A 7,554-nucleotide genomic window follows, 5' to 3' on the forward strand; every position below is an offset into this window, starting at 1 on the left:
CAGATTCAATGCAATCCCTATCAAACTACCAATGGCATTTTTCATAAAACTAGAACAAAAAATCTTAAAATCTGTATGGAGACACAAAAGATCCCAAATAGCCAAAGCAGTCTTGAGAAAGGAAAACGGAGCTGGAGGAATCAGGACTTCAGACTATACTACAAAGGTATAGTCATCAAAACAGTACGCTACTGGCACAAAAACAGAAATATAGATCAATGGAACAGGTTAGAAAGCCCAGAAATAAACCCATGCACCTATGGTCAATTAATCTACAATGAAGGAGGCAAGACTATACAATGGAGGAAAGACAATCTCTTCAATAAATGGTGCTGGGAAAACTAGACAGCTACATGTAAAAAAATGAAATTAGGACACTCCCTAACACCATAAACAAAAATAGACTTAAAATGGATTAAAGACCTAAATGTGAGACTGGACACTATAAAACTCTTAGAGGAAAACATAGGCAGAACACTTTCTGACATAAATCACAGCAATATCTTTTTTGACCTGTCTCCAAGAGTAATGGAAATAAAAACAAAATTAAACAACTGGGACCTAATTAAACTCAAAAGCTTTTGCACAGCAAAGGAAACCATAAACAAAATGAACAGAACCCACAGAATGGGAGAAAATATTTGCAAATGATGTGACTGACAAAGGATTAGTCTCCAAAATATACAAGCAGCTCATGCAGCTCAATATCAAAGAAACAAACAACCCAATCGAAAAATAGGCAAAAGACCTAAATGGACATTTCTCCAAAGGAGACATACAGATGGCCAAGAGGCACATGAAAAGATGTTCAGCATTGCTAATTATTAGAGAAATGCAAATCAAAACTACAGTGAGGTATCACCTCACACCAGTCAGAATGGCTATCATCAAAAAATCCATAAGCAATAAATACTAGAGAGGGTGTGGAGAGAAGGAAACTCTCCTACACTGTTGGTGGGAATGTAAATTGGTACAGCCACTATGGAGAACAGTATGGAGGTTCCTTAAAAAACTAAAAATAGAGCTACCATATGATACTGCAATCCCACCCCTGGGCATATATCCAGAGAAAAACATGGTTCAAAAGGATAACTGCACCCCAATGTTCATTGCAGAACTGTTTACAGTAGCCAAGACATGGAAGCAACCTAAATGTCCATCTACAGAGGAATGGATAAAGAAGTTGTAGTACATATATACAATGGAATATTACTCAGCCACTAAAAAGAATGAAATAACGCCATTTGCAGCAACATGGATGGACCCAGAGATTGTCATACTGAGTGAAGTAAGTCAGAAAAAGAGAAATATCATATCACTTATATGCAGAATCTAAAAAAAAAAAAAATGATACAAATGAACTTATTTACAAAACAGAAACAGACTCACAGACTTAGAGAATGAACTTATGGTTACTGGGGGGAAGGGTGGGGGGAGAGGGAAAGTTAGGGAGTTTGCGATTGACATGTACACACTGCTATATTTAAAATAAATAACCAACAAGGAAAATAAAAAATAAGAGACTGAGCCTTAGTCCATTGGGTTTTATCCCCAAAGTCTCCATTTTTTTAACTAAATATGTTGTTTTAAATTTTTATAACTTGAATGCTGGATGTATAAGAATAAACAGGAAAAATGTAAATAAATTTTAAAAAGCTGGAAAAGATAAATCTAAATATAAGAAAAGAAATAATAAAAAGAAATCAATTATTGTAAAAGCAAGCACAATAAACAGCTATTGGACCAAAAAAAAAACAAAAACAAAAAGAAATCAATTAAATAGAAAACAGACAACCAATAGTGAAAATCAATGAAACCAAAGCTGGTTCTTTTATTATAAAATATAACACATCACAAAAGTGCACATACACAGAAAACACACAGTGCAATGATTTACCAGTGAACACCTTGTAAGTACCACTTGATCAAGAAATAAAACACAACCAATACCCAGGGTTTCCCTCCACATCCTGTCCCTTCCCAATCATTAACCTCTCTGTCCCTCTCAAACCAATCACTATGCAAACTTTTATGCAAATAACTTCCTTGCTTTCATTATAGTTTTACCACCTAAGAATGTGTCTTTGAAGTCTAGAGTTGAGTTTTACCTGTTTTTATTAAACTTCATATAATGATAACATATTATGTATTAGATGTGTTTGCTTGCCATTCACATATCTTCTTTAGTTAAATGTTCAAATTTTTTTAACTGAGTTATCTTTGAAACTATCAATACAATTGATAAACCTCAAGCTAAACTGATAAAGATAAAGAAAGATACAAATAACCAGTATCAGCAATGAAAAACTGGCATAACTACAAGTGCTACAGACATTAAAAGAATAAGGAGATATTATTAAAAACCTTTTAGTAATTAATTTGACAACCTAGTTTACATAAAGTGACTTATCCAGCTAGGTGTTTGGGAATATTCCAAAATAAACACTTGAAATGTCTTACCTTTCAAAACCTTCAGAACTGTCCTTAGACCTGTGTTTATCCTGAAGTCATTTGAAAGAGAGGCTAAACATATCAATTTATCTCAAAAAACATCTTTTAAGTGCCTACGATGTACACTACCATTAAGGATTCATATTAAAGACATGGTCTTTTCTCATAGTCCTGCAATCTTCATTTGGCTCAGTGACTCCTGGAAAAACAAACATGAATAAGAGACAACACTAGATTTACTAAAGATCATAATGCTATCATTTATTGGAGGAAAAAAGCAAAAAAAAAAATAAAGAATTGTTTTGTGATACTTGGGGGAAAAAACCAGCTCAATTCTTTCTCTGAAATGAGTTAGTAAAAAGAAAACAATCTTCACTGTGTGAAACAGCATCTCAAGGTAGGAAAAGCAGCACACAAGAATACATTTTGCGATATGAAAATTTAGGTATGCCACCAGCAGCATTCAAAATTAGCTGAGTATCTACACAATTACAAAAACTGATGTTTTAACAAAGTGTTTTAAAAGCTCATCATACTAAAACAGGTACAACGTTCTGAACGCATATAAACTCCCCATGGGCTTTTGAGCATCCTTACCCTTAACTGCAGAATCAGAATGTACAAAAGCAGTGAAAGATCAGAGGTTTTAATTTTTTTGTTTTCCTCGTTCCAAATGGCAAAGTCAAGCAGAAATACTGAAAAAGGCGAAATAAGCACTTCTCGTAGCACAAAGACCACAAGATTGCATGTAAACTATGGTTCCCCTTTAAGACATTACACAAGGTTCATCTGTACTTAAGGCTCATTACTTCTTGCAGTATGGTAGTTCAACAGGCAGAGGGCAACATTCTCTGACAAGTCTCAGTTTGGTCTCAAAGGATACCTCCCAAGGATCCACAAGGATATTAAGTCTAGGCAGCCACTTATATCAGGGAACTTTTGTCCATGCTATGTCTACTTTTTGGTGCTGTTTATTAAGTGTAGTGTCATTACTTTGTCATGAATATCCACATCAGTAGTGATTGTTTATTATGATGCTGTGGACTGACATTTCACTCCAAATAGCCATGTTCCTCCTGTCTAGTGAACACACTCTTCCCTGCTTTCAGCTCATCCCGTCTATAGAAAATGTTTTGTACATTTCCAAGCCCATCGTCAGTTTATCAACTCCTGCTAAGAAGCACATAATTTTATTCAGTCAATTTACATTAACAAAGGCTCTGACGGACCATGGGCTCTGCTCACAAGCTCTGTGGTGAGACCTCTGCCGGTGCTTTGTGAGGCCCTTTGTGAGGTCAAGGGACAGAAAATCTGAGCCATCAACAGCAAAGCTTAAGTGTACCAGGGGCTTAGGAGTGTCACCTATGCGTTCAGGGTAGAACTGGAAATAACCGCAAAGTAGGACTAAACGCCCTATCTCAAGTAAACTGGAGGCAAGAACACTGCACGGCACTCTCCACTTGACAAAAAATCCTCCAGATCTCAGAATTGCATAAAATTATGAATTAGAAGGTGCTTGAAAGTCACATGATTTAATCCCCCAACTTTTTAAATAGAAATTGCTAAAAAATTTAGACTTCTAAATGTAAATTCTTTTGTCAATCTTACCGAGAGCTACACAGATATCAATCAGTATTTAACTTCAGGTGAAGGTCTGTTCGCTTTATTAAAAATGCTATCTGCAAGGAAGCTACGGCACATCTTCAAACTTATCTTAAAAAGTCTTGGATTTTTAAAACCAAAAGAACAATGCCTGTAATCTAGCAACATGGCTCTATAAACCTTAAACACTGATTTCTGTCGTTGTTGATTTGCTGAAAATGAAGTTGAAGGATGGGTTGTGGATTTTGAAGTATCTGTAATCCTACAGCAGACTCTAGTCAGAAGTTATCTAAGCAAAGAGACGAGAAGGCAAGACTGGTGTAGGCGGCCCCATAGAAAAAGGACTCCACAGCCACAGGGCTGCAGCTCCATTCCCGAATTCATTCCACCGAGTCTCATCACACGTGTTCCAACACATGTCACTCTCGTGGAGCTATCGAAAGCAGAAGCAGCCAAACCGGTATCCCCACACCTCTTTTGTTTTTTTTAAGGTATGACCCACTTCTTAATTATCTTTTCTAACAGAAGTATACAAAAGTAGCTTTATTTAGAGGCATTTCATGATTGTATTTCCTGCTCCCTGAGCATGTACTGATTAGGGTGGAAGGTAGCGCTCAGGTGGCTAACCCACAGTCACCATACAGGCGTGATATGCACAGGAGCTCCAAGCACTGAGACAGTGAAGCCGGTGAGAACGCTCAGCTGCAGAGAGTGTTCGGTCCTTCCCAAGGACAAGACGGCCCGTCTGTGGGAGGGAGGGAGAGCAGGAACCTCGGCCGGGTCTCAGCAGCAGTGGCCACAGGCACAGCCACGCAGAGGGGCTGGAGAGCCAGAGGTTCCCCTGAGCACATCGGGCAAAAGGGGAGACCTCTTAGACAGCGAGACAGGAGGAGATGGGAAGCAGCGACTTAGTAAACAGACCCGCCCAGTCTCTCAGGGGTGGGATGAAGGCAGAGAGGGCCAAGAGCACTGGAAGCCGGTTCTCCAAGTCTGGAGAGCAATGCTGCTCCCAACACAGCGGTCACAGGCAAACACGGCCAGGGAAGAGCGTTCAGGCCAGCGCTCCCACCCAGCTGTTGGAAGCACAGCCTTGCACGAACACATTCCTTGTCTACAAAAGAGCTGCCTCAAGGGTTCCCTTCGTTCCAAAACGCAAGGATCTCTCCTTCACCCAGCAGTGAACGGGGTAGGATAGAAGGCAGGGGAGCAGGGAAACAGAGACCACGACCAACCACAGGACCTAAAACCCTAACTCTCCACTCGTCATCTCACCCACGAGGTTGCTTTTAACCAGCACAGTTGCTTGGTAACAGCTTTCAGCATATTTGAAATGGATTTCTTACTCCTACAGGCCGGCAGACAAAAACAAGTAGGGAAGCAACCAAAGGGTAAGGCGGCAGAAGGAAAATTTCAGTCTGGAAGATCCTGGAAGGCGGGATCACCCACAAGCTGCCGAGGTGTCCGGACTGGAGCTGTCTGAACAAACTGGCCACAGGCCTCCAGAGATAAGGCAAAGCACGAGCTTTCACGCAAGAGCTAGCGCCCTCGGCTGGTGAGATCTGGTACAGACCCCTTACCCGCTCTGAGGCTGTTCCTTCTCTAATAATGGAGACAAGACTGCTAGCCTGGCAAAGCGATTGTGAATATTCAACAAGATAGTGCATGGCAATGCCTACAGTGCCGGACACATACTACCAAATAAGCTTTTTCAGACAAATTAATGGCCAGAGATAGTCACCCTATCACCTTCAATGGTCATCCATTATTTCCGGGATTAAATAATAATACCCACCTTTTACGGAGATATCATTTACCTATGCTGGGCCCCATGCTAAGCACTTGACGCGTTTCTCATTGACATCCTGTGATGATCCAGCAGGAATCATTATCCCCATTATTTTTAAACAGATGAGCGACGTGAGGACGAGAGGTTAAGGAGCTTGTCCAACATGACAGTAGCAGGTGATTGGACCACAACTCACACCCAGCCCTGTTTCATAGCCCACGTTCACCACCACTACATTACACAGGCCTGGTGACATCTTAACCTCATGTCTCACAAAGTCAAGTCCAGCCTCTGAAAAGGGCCCGGAGGGGTCAGCCTTTTAGGTGTATTACTCCAGGCTATTTGAAGCTCATAGTGACCAGGCTAGCCTCACATCAGCTCTAAAGAGAAGATGACTTCTGACCGCCTTCACAGAGCCCTTCTGAGATCTGAGCTGTCTCCTGGAAGCACCTGGCCTGTGAAGGAACCCCACACAAGCCAGATGGTAGCATATACTTTCCACTCCTGGCTGAAGGTAGGTTAGGGGCCTCAGCAGAAGACAGGATGCCCTCAACAGCCTGGAAAAGGACCCAGTAACATTGGCTCCACACTCTGGCCCGGTCAGGCCTGTTCATACCTCCCCAGTTCAGAAGAAAAGCTGCACCGGTTTGAGGTCCTGGCTGCAGCAGGAAAATGAATTCAGCAATCAGCCACAAGCAAGGAGACAAGCAGTGGACCACTGCCTTTGGTTTGGAGATTCCCAGAGCAAGAGTCTGAGTGGACCGGCCAACCTGGGAGAAGAACAGAAAGGCAAACCCAAACAGACTTCTCCTCTGGAGGTGACTTTGGAGGTCCTGTAATGCCAAGAACTCCAACGATCAAGATAGGGCATTCTGATGGTCAGGCCTCAAGGAGGAGCTAAAGGGCACAAAAGGCATGATGGAGATCCTACAGATCCAAGAGGAAGCTTCCCAAAGGGAGACTGAGCAGGAGAAGATACAATGACGTAGAGAGCTTGCAACCAGAAAAGGCACAGGCTTGGCTGATGAAAACAGGGAAAACAGTTACAGGAGGTAACACCAGAGCCACACTGGCAAAACGCGGTGTCATGAAGGGGACAGAAGCTGGGGCACCCAGGCTTGGGGCTCAGTTCTGCCATCGACTGCGGCTCTGGGCGGATCTCGTAACTTCTCTGAGCCTTGATTTCCTTGACTGCCTAGTGGGATAACAATCCCTGCTTCATCACAAGGCTCCTACAAGGACTAGACAAGATCAGGGACATGAAAGCACTTTGTCTGTGGCCAGACATCAAGTTGCAATATGGCCACCCCGCTGCCCCTGGTGTCTTCTCCCACCGTTTCCAGGACAGGCTCCACTGCAAACGCTGCGACTGTTTAAAGGTCACTGGGCAGGCGTGCCTACTTCCTGCTGCCTCCACGGCAGGGCTCTGTCTTCCCACCTACTCTCCCCTGGCCCCGTTTTAGGGGAGAATGGAAAACAAAATCATTTTAAAAGCAAACATTTATAAATAATGGGGGGAAAAAATACAGCAGAGAGCAGCAACATTTTTCACCTCCTACCAGGTCTTGTCCAAAAGGAAGCAGTAGTGTCTCCTGCTGCTGCGTTGTTCTCTCTCAATCTCGTTCCAAGAGGTCAAGAGTAAAGATATGTGGCAGGGAGAAAGAAAAACCCAAGAGAAAAAAAGTGTGCACTGAATGTTAGAAAATACATTCTAT

The 7,554-nt window shown here is 42.1% G+C and overlaps 1 protein-coding gene across 3 annotated transcripts in view; it reads right to left on the bottom strand.

Moving 5' to 3' along the window:
* Positions 1-7,209, bottom strand: part of TBX19 (T-box transcription factor 19) — a 70,391-nt gene extending 63,182 nt beyond the window's left edge. For all 3 annotated transcript variants that reach the window (XM_022560128.3, XM_022560126.3, XM_089911473.1), the window contains exon 1: positions 1-7,209. This exon is cut by the window's left edge and continues 25,817 nt beyond it. The gene's annotated coding sequence lies outside the window, so the exon portion shown is untranslated.
* Between the last annotated feature and the right edge of the window lie 345 nt (positions 7,210-7,554).

This window comes from Delphinapterus leucas, chromosome 1 (assembly GCF_059928025.1).
Source record: "Delphinapterus leucas isolate spDelLeu-1000000601 "Yukka" chromosome 1, BTC_Dleu_Yukka2, whole genome shotgun sequence".
In the NCBI taxonomy this organism is placed as follows: Eukaryota; Metazoa; Chordata; class Mammalia; order Artiodactyla; family Monodontidae; genus Delphinapterus; species Delphinapterus leucas.